This window comes from Mugil cephalus, chromosome 23 (assembly GCF_022458985.1).
Source record: "Mugil cephalus isolate CIBA_MC_2020 chromosome 23, CIBA_Mcephalus_1.1, whole genome shotgun sequence".
In the NCBI taxonomy this organism is placed as follows: Eukaryota; Metazoa; Chordata; class Actinopteri; order Mugiliformes; family Mugilidae; genus Mugil; species Mugil cephalus.
In genome coordinates this window covers 13,476,744-13,490,432 of record NC_061792.1, presented here as the reverse complement: position 1 = coordinate 13,490,432, position 13,689 = coordinate 13,476,744, and the positions used below count along the sequence as shown (strand labels likewise).

General features: G+C 38.3%; 1 long non-coding RNA gene across 2 annotated transcripts; it reads right to left on the bottom strand.

Annotated features, from left to right (window-relative positions):
- Positions 1–12,026: 12,026 nt before the first annotated feature.
- On the bottom strand, positions 12,027–12,823 carry LOC125001063. Of its 2 annotated transcripts, none has more exons than XR_007111471.1 (3): positions 12,578–12,823; positions 12,273–12,361; positions 12,027–12,198 (listed from the first exon to the last, which is right to left on the bottom strand). It is a non-coding gene; the product is annotated as an uncharacterized LOC125001063 (long non-coding RNA). The 2 variants fall into 2 exon arrangements; XR_007111470.1 differs by having other exon boundaries at positions 12,273–12,358.
- Between the last annotated feature and the right edge of the window lie 866 nt (positions 12,824–13,689).

Below are 13,689 nucleotides of genomic sequence, written 5' to 3'. Positions count from 1 at the left end.
GGGACGGTATGTGGAAAGCTGAGGTAGTTGAGCTGGTCTGATGAGCCAGAGGTTTGATGCCAGCAGCAGCTTGTGTGTAGAGAGAGATCTGATGGAACATTTTTTTTTGGGTTACTGGGGGTGGAGTCAAGTGGAGCGCTTCATCCACATGTGTCTCCATGTCAGACAGTGGTGTAGTCTATGTGTTCGCAGGTATACGGTATATCACTAGAAAAGATCTTGAAATTGTCGTCTAACCGCTGAAAAAACACACAACGATACGGTATCAGCTGGTTTTGTGAGAAGAAAGAAAAGGTAGCCCTGTGACACTATTTGAGATGGTAGGGGGAAGGAGAGTGATTACGCTGTCGTCCTACCTGTAAGTTGGAACTCATGTTATGTTAGAATAATTGTCACCCACTATTGGGGACCAGCAGCTGAGTTGCTATTGAATTCTACTAAAAACTTGTCACTGGTGGTTTGGTTGAATCAAGGAGCTGCTGCTTGTGCTGCTGTTGCTCTGTGAGTGTGTTTGTGTAGATGAGAACTGGACTTGGGCCAGCCTTGTGGAGTGAGAGTCAGGTGAGGGAATTTTAAAAACAGGGCCTCTGGTTAGAGGGGAGAAACGGAAAGTTAGGGGAAACATTAGACGACATTTAAAGTGCTAGAAACAGTTTTATATGTACAAAGTTAACGCTGTGTTTCACATGTTAATGTAGTTCATTCAGATAGTTGTGGTAATAAAAATGAAATGGAATCGTTTTCGTCTTATAAATTAAGGCCCCATGTTCACCTTAATATGATGATGTGTGGGATATTGTGAGTTTTTCCTCCTTTTGTCTTGTTTTTCAGGCCTTTTCTTCTCCGTGGCTGAAGATTGTAACCCAGTTACATTAATAGTTGTGTCTCTGTCAGCAGGGTCTACGCTAATATGATACAAAAAAAGGACAATTATTGGATCATAATGTTCATAATTTATGTGGTATGTTTACCTCCAGGTTGTGTATCTACACTGCAACAAAATCCATGGGTCTCACGAGAGGAAGGGCGGTCACATCTGAGGAGTGGGTGTCCTTTAATATCCAGTCTCAAGACACAAACACAACCGCTTTCGGTCCTTTTTCTTTTTTTGAGACTTATTTTGTCTTGGTACACTGTCTGTTCAGTGGTTAATTAAAGTCAGCTGTTATGTCTGTTATACATCTTGTGTTGTTCCAATACATTTACATAGATAATACATACCAGTCTTTCATGACAATCAGTTTATGTGTGGATTCCAGACTTTAAGCATTCTGAGCTGGTGGTTCTTGTGTGGGGCCGTTTTGGAGTGCTGCTGCTCTTGGGATGGGAGGCTGCAGGACAGTTGTTGCTCTGGGACGGGGGTGTACGAGGTGGGAGGGGAACAATCAGGTTTACCCACTAGAATAAAACTAGACTTCACCACTGGTTAAGACCATCAACAGTACTGCAACCAAATTTTCTAAAAGGTGGTGGCTTAGGGTGTGTGTAAAAGTTTCCAGCATAAACAATCCTTCCGTTTGATATGGTTGTTAATAATTAGGGTAAAATCATGAGTGGATCATTTTGATCAATAAAAGTGAAACTAATCATCCCTTTAATATTAAGGTCTGCCCAATTTCGTATGTTTAAGCCTTTGTGGCCACTAAGTGTAACTACAGTGCAATTAGTGTAAATAGCTTTCACTTCGGTTTTAAACAAAAATACAAAATACACATTATTTTTTATTATCTTACAGAATATCATGCTATTGTACAAACGGAGAGGAAAGAAATCTAAACTTTGTGTAATTTGTGTTTCATTATCTAATTTATCATATATATATTTGGTGATAAAGTGAATTATTTCATTCTTTTAAGATGACACTGTGTCCAAAGCGAGTACGTTTAGCGAGCTAGCAGAAGTGCTAACCGCAGCTTCCCCTTTATTCACTGACTTATTTTCTTTATTTCTATTCAAATATGCTGCCAGGTTTTAACTTCACATTTCAAAAATAATTCTGACAGTATCAATATTCTTAATTTCACTGATTTGTTTAAGTCATGCATTTGATGGCGATGGCAGATTAAATTTGCTAAAACGGCAAAATTATAATCTGAAAAGTGCTTGCAGCTTAGTTTGTGACATATAAAATGCGAAAACTATACGACGAATGCGATTCGTATCTGACGCTGTGTTAATCCGAGTGGTTGTGGTCATTCATGTGAAATAAAAGTAGTTGAATAGAGCAGACACAGAAAATCCGCTGTAATTGGCACAGCTAACCTAGCCTTGCCTGTAGCTCACTTCGCTTCTGGTTATTTGATGTGGTCTCACCAACAGACAGCGAGTGTCGCTGCATTAGTGGACAGAAAATGTCATTACTGTTGAAGTGTTGCGTTTAAACAGTAATCGATTAGTATTCCATTCAAAACATAAAACTAAAAAGCGACATAACTGCGGTAATGTAATGAGGGACATAATTATTCTCGATGAAATAAAGAAACTTTTGGAAACTGAAACTCTCTGGTAGAAGGAGTTATTTTTGCATTTCATGTAAATATTTAAAATTTAATTCTGTTATAAATAGAAAAGTATTTCTTATGAACTCAGTGCAAAAAGAGTATGGAAATAAATTATTTATTAAATATAATTTTATATTAATAAAACACTTTAATAATACTTACTATATAAAATATTAATTTGTCGTGTGTAATTTGTATCTTTTTATTTGGAGTTTATAAATGTTGCATTTACTGCAGTTGTGTTATGTGCATTGAACAAAGGAGACCAAAATGCTTGAGCCATCATGATGTAAGAGGTTGTGGACGTTAACATGATTAAAAGTAAATTCTACACAGATGTGGAGAAAAAATTATTATAAATGCATAAAATAATGTTTATGCTCTATTTTTTCATTTCATAATACCAAAAGTACACAAATATCTCTCATGTTGGTTCTGTGTGTTGTAAACAAAACCTTATTTATAATTATAATTGGTACTGTGGACCAATGTGCTGGTTTATATCAGTGGTAAATAATTTATATTTTATGTTTTACTTTTTTTTTAAATGGGGTGATTTTATCCATTGGTTGGGTCTGAGAGACACAGTGGTGTCATTGAATAGTTGCTCTTTGTATGGGCAAAATCTGCAACCATTTCTATGTTCATAATTACAACAATCGATGACTATGACTATGAAAACAAGATAAAGATTTTTTTTTTCACCTTGTTGGCATTTTTAATCGAGCATGTATTTCCGTGTCAAAATTTCTCTTAGCACGGCCTATAATTAGGAAAATATAAATAAATCTCCTTGTAGTGATTATCAATTTCGTTTTCAGTTGGAATATTTTAATAATTTATAAAATGTCACTGATGATAATTTCAGGTGGAAAAAGTGAATATTATTGAATGGGAGAAGGATAAATAAATAAATTATAGTTGTAATTGTGGGTGATTGAGAGGTTGTTTGTTCAATGCCCTCCGGTGGCCACAGTTTGTAACTACACCTAGTCTCTGAATCGTTACACCGAAGGTATTGGGGTCAATAACTGGTTTAGAAATGATAAAAAATTTTTAAAAAAAGTTATACCAGAAACATTATAGGATCAGACTCAGCTCTAAATTTATTAATTATGTACAGATCTAGTTAAGATATTGACCACGAAAAACAAATCTGATAACCAGTTATGCCCAAACAAGAGCCGTATGTTAAAGTAGGCCCTCTTGTGGCCGTAAAGTGTAAACTACAGCCTAGCTAGTTGTAGAAGCTACCATCGTCCCCATTGATACTTGCAGTGTTTTCTTTAAAATAAGGGGCCAGTTTTCAACACACAGATCAAATAATTCACGCAAATCATCATATATCTCTTTTATTTCATTGAATACTTTAGTCTGTGCGTTACTGTCGATATCGTGTTGCTTGATGTAGCGGATTAAAATTTACCAATCGGGTACATATAAACTATACATATGCTACAGCTTCAGTCTATGTATGCCTTATCATAAAACCAGAAATATATAAAAAAAAAAATGCGGAAACTATGTGGAAGTTGGGATTCGCATTTAAACGTTGTGGAATAATCAGCGTTAATCGATGGGGGTCATTTAGTGAAAATGAAATGTCGTTAATAGAACAGACACAGAAAAATCCCGCTGTAATTAGCACCAGCTATACTAGCCTAGCTGTGGCTTCACCTTTTCATGTCTATGACTCCATACAGATCAACGAGTGTGTGCTGCCCTCTAGTGGACTGATAACTGTCATTACAGGTGAAGCGTTTAGTTAATAAAAATTACTAACGGATAGTAACTTCGGGTTACAATTCAAAAGAAAGTCGTAAACAATGGTGTGCTGTACTGTAGTGAGGGCTCTTGAACATTAAGGACCCTTATAAATGAAACTTTTTCAAGAAGGACTGTTATTATTTTTACATTACATTTAAATATAAAAATAATGATTTGACTGAAGAAAAATATTCCAGAACTATGAATCAAGTTCAGAAAGACTATGGAAAATAAATTGGTATCAAATATATGTTTTAGTAATTACATTACTGTTGTTGGGTTTGTTTTTTTTGTTTTTTTTTTGAAAAACAATTTAATGCATTTATACTGTCATGCTCTGTATTTTGTAAAGGTAGCCGATGTTTATAATTCTGAATTGAATGTTTAGTCAGTCATGAACATTGTCTTTTTATTATAAATGAGGGGGTCTGAGTTTCTGCAGGTGTCAGAGATCAGTGTTTATCTTCTAGTCTCAGATCTGAAGTCCAAACCGCCCTCCCATCTGAAACATCTGGGACTCAGTAAAAAAACTACATACTGAAAGATTCAGGATCGTGAAGCAGCTTCTTGATCGGGTGAGAGTTAGACTGTTGACTGTGGAGGGTTTGGAGTAGTTCATACTTCTTTTAGTTTTAGTGTAGTTAAACACAGTTTGTCTCAACACAAAGATCCCGTGTTTTGCTGTAAACTGCAGCTGTTTTCCGTCTGTGAAGCAGTGAGAGGAGACAACAATCAGCTAATAGATATCAGGAAGCTGGTTGTGTTCATGTTTTCAGGAAATAAATCTGAATCACTTCATGGTCATTGTAACAATTTTTCATATTCAGTGCAATTTAAAAGTGCTGTATCTATAGAAAAAAGGGGTAAGATGGAAAAACAACATGTAACAGAGTAGTGAAATAAAACAAAAAAAACATTATATTACTAGGAACATAAAGAAAGACACAAAGGAATATCATTAAACTGCCAGCATCAACAGTCCTTTCTGATGTTTCTCATCGTTGATTTTCTCGTCTGTCTTCAGCTTGTTTGTTCTCCGTTCAGTATCTAACTTTTAATACAGATGCTGTAACTGTGTGAGCTTGCATGGTTTACATCTACCAAACCCCTTCTACAAACACTCAAGGTGGTACAGTCCACCTCCCCTCCTTTAAATCCAGTTGGAATTCGTCCACTTCCTTGTTTGCCAGTCTGGCCTCCTACTGGGCAGGTAGTGGATGGGAGCACATGAACAAACATTTAGGGATTTTCAATCTGTGAATGCTGAGACTGAATGTGAATGTTTATTTTTTCTGAGTTTCACTGGGAAATCCTTCAACTCAGACATATACCAGTGGAAATCGTTTCAGAAAAGTTCTAAATATGTGTAGAAAGTTAGTTTCCTTTCGTCCTCCACACCAGTAATTCACACCAAAAACACAGGGACACCACAACACAAGCGACACCAAGAAGACACTGGCTACTTGACGAGAAGGACTAAAGGTGGATGAAGTTCTATTATAAGAATGTGAAAAAATTTTACCTTTTAAGGTACTATACTATGACTTTTTTTTTTTTATCACTGACTTTTTTGATAACTTAAATTTTTATTGAGTTTTTCAATGTAATGTTGCAAAAAACAATACATCAAAGAAGATACAAGTTATAAGAGTAAACAATAATAACACTAAACAGGACTGTTGGAGACGCTACTATTCAGTCACTGTTCCATTTAGGCATTTAGCATTTTAGCATACGTCGTCTTTGAGTTATTTTTCCATAACCACTGCTCCTGTTTTGGAGGTCACCATTGATGCCAGTGGCTTGTGTCGTAATCTCTGCTAGTAACACTTTAGTCAAGTACAGATGTCTTCTTTCACTACAACCTTTCAAATATTCCTAACATTAGCATTGTGTTTGGAATATTTCCACATCCCAAGTACATTTTTTACGACTGAGTTAACATTTTGCCCGTATATCCTATTTTTTATACTCTTCCAGAAGATGCGTTCCCAATTGGTCTGCCTCCACGCTCCCACATAATCTCCAGCAGTCTGCTGTGAGTCAGTTGCCTAGACATTTTTTTCTTTGCTGTTTAAAATAGTGTGTTAGGTTTTTCCAGAAGAACTCCTCCATATGAATGAATTTGTTGTTGTAACGTTGGGTCTCACACATGTGGGCCACTTCCTCCTCTTGTAGTTGGTTTTTTTGCTCTGCTTCCCTTTTTGCTTTTTTATAAAGTGTTGATTCCTTCTGCTGTCACCCAAAGTCAAAGAAAGAGAGATGTTTGTGTGATACGCTGATAACACAATACTTTTTTATAGTTTTCATTTTGATCGTCTCTTTTGGGGGAATAATCTTCAGTGCAAGTGTCTATAGTAGTCTTTGTTTTCGTGGCTGTTCTTGTGTGGCTTTAGGTCTTGGAAAAACGTAGAAGTTGTCCACTTTGATACTTGTACATGTTGAATGTGGATCATTTACGACCCTGGCTTCAACTTTACAAAGTAGATCAGAAACAGAAATACAAGTAGCAAAGGGCTGTCTTATGATAGTACACCATGACTTTTTCATTTAACTACTATACATAACATAGTACATTATATCTTTTTATTGCATACTATAATATGACTTTTTTGAAATTCATACTATTACTAACACTTTTTTTTGCCATACATTTCTTATACATACTATACTTTGACTGTTTGCGGGACAAACTATTACGATGACTTTTTTATTGGACAAACGGTTTTGTTCTAAATCTGCTTCTATATCCACTACACGGACCACGGCCACTGATGGTTTTCAAGGACTCAACCCCAGAGAACCGGGACCTTCAGAAGCATTATCCACACTATTAGGTAAAGTATATTACATTAACATTTAAAAGGTTTTTAATTGTTATTTTATGTCTATTTAACATTTGATCATCCAAAATTTTACATATTTTCTTTTTTTAACCTACAGTTGGTTGCCTATCTAGTTGTGGGATCTTTATTAATTTAAGTATTTTTTTATACTAGAGTAACAGGTATGTTAAAAATAGAAACTATTTTGTTGCGCTGTTGCATATTAGTTTGGTGGGTTTAATTCTAACCTCTTACTTCTATCACTCCAGAACATCAGGAGAGACGCGGCCATGTTGGTTTCTATGACTTCACCTGAACAACAGCTAACTTTGCAAAAGGTGGCAGTTGTTATTAATTTAATGATCGTGTTAAAGTGGTTTAAAATGATGTTATGTTATTGTTTGTTATATTATGTACGTTAGTATTGTTTGATGTTTCTCAATTGTAGACTACATGTTTTGTTCTTAATCTCTCAGGAGGAGACGTGGCCATGAGTGGTTTCCAGGACTTCACGTTGAGAGGAGGATTTCGCGCTGCAGGTAACGTATATTTTTTTTTATAGTTTATTTATTCTGTCCCCCTGTTTGGAGGGACAGATTGTTTTGTATGGACCCCACAGCTTTTCCACGTGCAGCGGGCAAAGAGATAATGAAGGCCCTCCCCCTCTGCAGACTCCTCCCATGAATCCCTCCTGTGCTGACTCCACCCAATAAGACTAAACACCTCCCACCACTGTCCCTGACTCCTTCACCACACACTGACTCACCCATTAACCCACTAGTCACTCCCCCCTCCGACGACCTCCTCCCCCACTGCACAGGCTCCTCCTCCTCACTTGACGTTCCCATTAACCACTAGTGTCCCCTCTCTGCTGGCTCTCCCCCCTCACTGTTAAAAACTCCAGCGGCCCTTTAGTTTAGAGACATATACCCCGTCCTTATACCCCTCTCAAAACATCGGGGAGGACACGGACCCCCCCCGCGCCTGCTACCACAGGTCCCACTCCGATGATCCAGGCTCGACAAACGGGGGGATTCGAAAACCAATCTCCTGCGACTTCCAGCCGCGGGTTGTTTAGAACCACCACACGCCACCGAGAACCCTCTCACTTGGAACTTCTCTCTGAGGCTTTCTGTCTTCGTTCACTTTTGGAATCTGGACTTTAAAAGTCACGGACTGTCATATGGTTTTGAATCCCATGACTTTAAAAAGGTGTTAAACCACTCATTCAATCTCTGATGCTATTTCCAACTGCAAGATTTCGAGTCTTTCATTGACATTTTCCCATCAGTTTCTTTGGGTTGTTGATCTTCAAAGTCACGACTGTCATAAGAATTGAACACACGACTACATCATAATTGACTCTTCTAACAGTTTCAGTGCTATTTGTCCACAGGTTCCTTTGTCTTTCTTGGTGCTGTTTTCAGTCTCTACTTTGGAGTGTTGGACTCTAAAATTCGATAGATTACGATAAGAGTTGAACCCACGCGTCCCTTCAGAACCTCCAAGAAGTCCTCTTCCAGCCTGAGCTTATCTGAACACACATTGTTCTCTCTCTTCCTGGGAGCTTTTTCTTTTAGTTTCTGTGGTTGATTAAATCTAAAAGTTTCTCATTGGGGATTGAACCTTGTTTCCAGAGAAACAATAATGTACTGACCCCTAACCCTTAGGCACAGAGAAAAAGCTGCTATGTTCAGATTATATCAGGGGTTTTTTAGTCTTTTCTCTGGATGTTGGACAATAAAAATAAAAGTAAACTGTCATGGATCAATACCAACAAACCTCCCAGTCCTTAAAGGAAGACTCTAACCACTTGAGCACTAACCAGAGACAACAACACATCTTCTTTACATCTTTTAGTCTTTCATCTTGGTATTTAATATTTAAAAATGGTCTGAACCACCCAGGGCCTTGAAACCCAAACTTCAGAACCTCTGAGGAAAGACTTTACATCATGAGACTCAACCCCAGTGGGGACTTTGAAGTGCTTTAATCTTTTTAAAAAGCATTTTAGTTTTTACTCTGTCACGTAGAGAATAAAAATGTTGAAGAAGAAGAAAGCAGAGTTGGATTTTGATCCACTTGATTTCTGACTGAGAGGACAGAACCACAGTGATCTCTAGGTGCTACTCTTCAACCTGGATGTGCTGCTTTTTGTTGGTCGGTGTGTTCAATTGTTCACTTCCCTCAGATGCAACAACAGAAAGAAGTCACTGCCTAGAGTTGAAACCTTGGAACTTAGTACTAGGAGGAATTACTAGGAAGGCTTCTCCTAACTGAGCTTTCACAAAGTTTAACAAAGGAAGTTTGTCTTAGATTTCTATTTCACCCGCTCAGCACCAGTCATTCTTCTCTTACTGGGTTTTCTTTTCTCCACTAAATGAGTCATAAAGTTCTTGAGGATCAGGTGTTTAGGGTTGTGGACAGTTGTGTTTCTGAATGACCACTGGAGGGCATTGATGTGTGGATAGCTTAAAAACATTTCCTGTACTCTGGGTTCATTACATCGTTCAGGATCAGGAGGAACTCTGATTTATTGAGCTTCATACTTCTACTCTGCTGCTGCTGCTGCTGTGCTGCTGCTGAAAGGTGAATAAACCGTTTTCTCTCTGGTTCCTCTCCTTTAGTCTGTGGTGTCTAGTGTTTGGTGTTGATCTAACAGGCTGCGTTCACTCTTGCGCAGGTGAGTGTGATTTTCAGAGCAGTGAGCCTCATGCCTCTGATCAAATAATTCACGGGTTTAAAGAGTCAAATACAAGATCTGCAGATGACCTGCTGCTTCTCTTCAGTCTCAGTGTTCACCACTAAGTCACAGTTGATAAGTATGGGAAAACGGGGAAGAAGAACACGCGGACAGAGGCAACGTGTTTGCTGCTTTGCTGTCTTACTTCCTGGTCAGTCGCTGCGTTCAGGGACAAATTCGGGACATTGTGGACTCTTTGGTCAAATCCAGCTGTCATTTAGAAAAATAATTAACTGACAAAATAAATGTTGATTTAAAGACGTTTTTCTGTATTTACATCAACAATTTATACTAACATTTAAAAGTATTAAAGCTGTTGAAGTGTTACTGTAGAAAAAAACTCCTGTCAGTTCAGTCTGTTACTGATTTCTCAAATGATAAAAACATGGGTGTTTTTTAAAGATCGATGTAGCTTTGTTTTATATGTGCTGCAGAAATATAATATAAAACTGAAAAATATAAGGTGTCGTCCAACAGAAAACTTGACTTTCCATTCATGTACGTTAACTTTTCAACAGGATAAAATGATGATAGGTTGAGGTTGATCTCATCTGGATCCTCATCCTATAGTTGATTGTGTGTGTTCACGTCTTTTAGATGAGTTCAGTCTATTTTTCACGGAGTGATCCAGGAGTGTGTTCTTACTTTTTTAATTTTTTCAGATGGTTTCCAGATGAAAATTGAAGATGAGTCGTTGTCGACGTGGTCTCCTTCTCATCCTGAACCTTTCCTCAGTGCTGGTTCATCATGAGCTTCACAGAGGGAAAACCTTCTGACTTTCAGAGTCGCAGTCAGGCTCCTCAGAGACAGCAGAGACATAACCTAAGACTCTCAGTTATTTTGTTAGAACGGTATATTGTTTATTGTCATTTGCAGATCTCAGGTTGATCAGTTTTATTGAAATGTCAAAAAATATGATAAAAATATGGAATATGGGAATATAATTGCAATATTTATATTAAATGCTTAAAATGTTCTTCCACAGTGACTCCAGCACAGGACAATGTATTAAATGTGGATTTATTGTTTTTTTATGGTTGAAATAACTGTTTTTTAATCAATAAAGAGTGGATTATTTTGTACCTAATATTTTGTCCCGTTGTTAAACTGGTTGGTTTTGTGGTGTGAAACATCAGTATTGGTGAGGTTTAAAAGGACGTTTGTGTGTCGGACCAGTGTCTCTCAGGTGTTGGTGGTTGAAGTTGTTTTTGGAGGTTTTGTGTGTTTCAGCTCCAGGTCAGACAGTGGGACTTGAAGGTAGTACTCCTCACCCAGAGGAGGACGGCCCTCACTACCTGAGTGGTTTCAGAGAAAGAGTCGTTCATCTGACTCGTCCCAGTCATTTGAGTCAGGAGTTGACGGTTCGGATGTGAAAATCACAGGAAAACATGAAGGACGGGACTTGAACCCCGACCTCCTGATATCAAACCCTTTACTTTACCTCTACACTAAAAACCCAGAGCCCGCTGGCTCCTGCCTGGAGCTGGGTAGTCGCCTTTTTTCAGCTTTTGGCCACTTCAACCACAAATAGAAGTTAAAAATTTTATCTTTTAAGTTGAGAAGTAGCGCGGTGCGTTAAAAAGCAGCCTCCAAATCTGGAGGTTGCAGGTTCGAGACCAGGTTTTATAAATATGCTTGTCATTGTGAAATAAAATGAGTCTCTGTGGGAGTTGAACTCACAACCTCTGTACCACCATCCCTTCTTCTTGCTCCCTGAGCCACTTTCTAAAAAAAGATATTAAAAAGTTGGCTCCGCCTCCCACAGACTCCGCCCCTCTGAGGAGCCGTTCAGCTCTTGATTCAACTCCCGACTCACTGAGCCGTTCAGTCAGTGACTCCCTCAACCTGAAGACTCTCAACCTCAGACTCTCCTCTGGACTCTGGAGAAGCTTTGAGTGTTGGACCAGTGAAGCAGCTGAAGACTGAAGACACAGTCTCTCAGTGTTTTTACAGCCACTAACCCTCCACCTCCAAATGTCTGAACCTTCTAACAGCCACAGCTCTTTGAGCTCATCTGGAGATCTTTAGTTTAACTTTGATTTAAATTCACATGAGCAGAAGAAATATTTTTAGAATTTCATCTATGAATTAAATCTTTTCTTCACTGGACAGATTCTTGAATCTCAACATTATCAAAGACCTGAACACTTTAAAGCCACAGAAACACAGAAACACGTCCAGCAGCTTTTTCTGACTTTTATTCATCAAATATGTGAATTATTATTATTATTTTTTTTTTATCAGTGATTTTAACTCGTTTTAACATCACAGACGAGACATCAACAGTTTATCTGTCCAGGTTCTTGTCGTGGTGTCGTCCTGAGTTGCTCTGGTTGTGGTGATCCATCAGCATGTTCTCCACCTGCAGTAAACACACATCACGTCACTGTTCTTGACTTCACATCAATTACAACAGTTGATTAAATAAAAACGCACATCTCTGTTGTTCCAGGCCTGAATTATAAAACATTGCGCGTCCACCTTTGGTTTCTATGATGAACTGAGTGTCTTTAGGCTGCTGACTGCTGGTCAGACACAAACAAGACAACAAAAAGATTATTTTTTCATTCATTTGGTGTGAACATGAATGTATCCTGGTCTGGATCCCTGCAGGATTTACCTTTAGGTGTAAAGCTACATAATATTTTAACTTAACCAACGCAAGCTCCTCCTCTATTAGCTTTAAAGCTAACAGCTAAACACGAACAGGAAGTCAACTTTAACACGAAATATGACTGTACCTGGACATAACTCTCGATATCTACATATCTTTTATTTCCTCTTCATAGAGTCGCGAGTTATTTCATTTTAGGACAAACAACGTTAACTTGAGACCGAAGTTACGTTGCTAGCTTAACATTAATCAGGTTAATTAACCAACACCTGTTCATAACTTCCGGTTTCTGCTTCTTCGACATTAAAATGATCTGTGATGGAGATTCGTCTCCATCTGGTGGTGAAATGATGAACTACATGATGTCGCTTTAATAACAACAGAGAGACCATCACGATCACTGCCCTCCAGTGGTCACTGTCAGTAACGACAACTGTCTGATTATTCTTCTCACATTTCTTCTTTTTAACTGCATCCACTGCATAAATCCATGAAACCAGATGAAACTAATCAGCTGGTTAAACTCCAAGCGCCTTAAAGACATAAAGGCTCGGATGACCGGTAATTTTCTACTTTTAAACTCAGACAGAAACAGAAGTCACTGTATTTGGCTCTAAACATGTCAGAGATTCATTATCTAATCACCTGGTTTTGTTGGATGGCGTTACCTTGGCCTCCAGTACTACTGTGAAAAACCTTGGTGTTATATTTGACCAGGATATGTCCTTTAATTCTCACATAAAGCAGGTGACCAGGACTGCTTTCTTTCACCTTCGTAATATCATCAACATTAGGAACATCCTCTCTCAGAGTGATGCGGAAAAAACTAGTTCATGCATTTGTGTCTTCCAGGCTGGATTATTGTAACTCGTTACTGTCTGGCTCCAAATACTCTTTAAAAAGCCTCCAATTGATTCAAAATGCTGCAGCAAGAGCACTGACAGGAATTAGCAAGAGAGATCATATTACTCCAGCATTAGCTTCTCTTCACTGGCTCCCTTTAAAATCTAGAGTTGAATTTAAAATCCTCCTCCTTACATACAAGGCCCTGAAAGGCCGAGCTCCATCATATATGAAAGACCTCATAGAACCATACTGTCCCAGCAGATCACTACGATGTCTAAGTGCAGGTCTGCTTGTGGTTCCTAGAGGTTCTAAAAGTAGAATGGGAGGTAGAGCCTTCAGTTATCAGGCTCCTCTCCTGTGGAACCAGCTCCCAGTTTGGGTTCAGGAGGCAGA